This window comes from Gavialis gangeticus, unplaced genomic scaffold (genome assembly GCF_001723915.1).
Source record: "Gavialis gangeticus isolate Ggan-Ray unplaced genomic scaffold, GavGan_comp1, whole genome shotgun sequence".
Classification (NCBI taxonomy): Eukaryota; Metazoa; Chordata; order Crocodylia; family Gavialidae; genus Gavialis; species Gavialis gangeticus.
In genome coordinates this window covers 15,423,926-15,424,831 of record NW_017728994.1, presented here as the reverse complement: position 1 = coordinate 15,424,831, position 906 = coordinate 15,423,926, and positions in this window count along the sequence as shown.

The window sequence follows — 906 nt, the reverse complement described above, 5'->3', positions numbered from 1 at the left end:
GGGGGAGCCTCTCCTGCTGGCTGCAGCCTCTCATAGGGGATCTTGGAGACCAGTGGGGAGCCTCTCCTGCTGGCCACACACCGTGCTGCTGAGGGTCCCACTGCTGCCTGCAGGTCCTGCTCTTTCAGGCTCTTCCAGGGCACTGCTCCTGCCCCACTGGTTCAGCTCTTACCAGCTCTGTGAAGCCCCTTCCTTGTTGTCCCTTGATGGTCTCTCCCCTGAGTCAGCCCACGCTGTTCCTTTAATCCCCCTCCAGGTGACCCAATCGGGACACAGGGTGAGTCTCTGGGGCCTGATTGGTGCAGAAAGGGAATCCCAAGTCCTCCAATCATCTTTTGCCCTTTGAAAACCCCTGAGCTAGGTCACTGCCAGCCAGCCCATCACATATGTAAGCTGAGTAGTAAGCAAAGAACATTGCTCTTGGTATGGGACTGTCCTGAAGAGGCTTTTTTCTATGATAGTGACTTGGGGTGGCTGGCTGCTACTACAGTGCTTGTCTAGTGCCTGGTGTGTGTTTGGGGTGTTCCCCCCTTGTGGTATGTGATTTTTTCCCCCCCCTTTCTCTTCTCTCACTCTCTCTGTCTCTTCCCCCACCCCTCTTTTGTTCTTGTCTTTTCTTCCCCCTGCTGGAGTGACTGAGTGACAGGGCTTGTTCTGGGTGGGGTTTGTTTAGGTAATTGAGGGGTGGAGCTAGGATAGGCAACCCTATAAAAAGGCAGCCCCTAGATAACCATGGGAATAGCAAACAGTGGGCAGCAAACAGAGGGAGTTTGCCCATGAGGAAGCAGAATGCTGCATGTTTAAGCATGGGTGGGAGTGTGGAGGACAGCTTTCTCTTTCAGAAAGTGGGGGATACAACTAGGGGACCTTTTATAGTTTCATAGTTTCTAGGGTCGGAAGGGACCT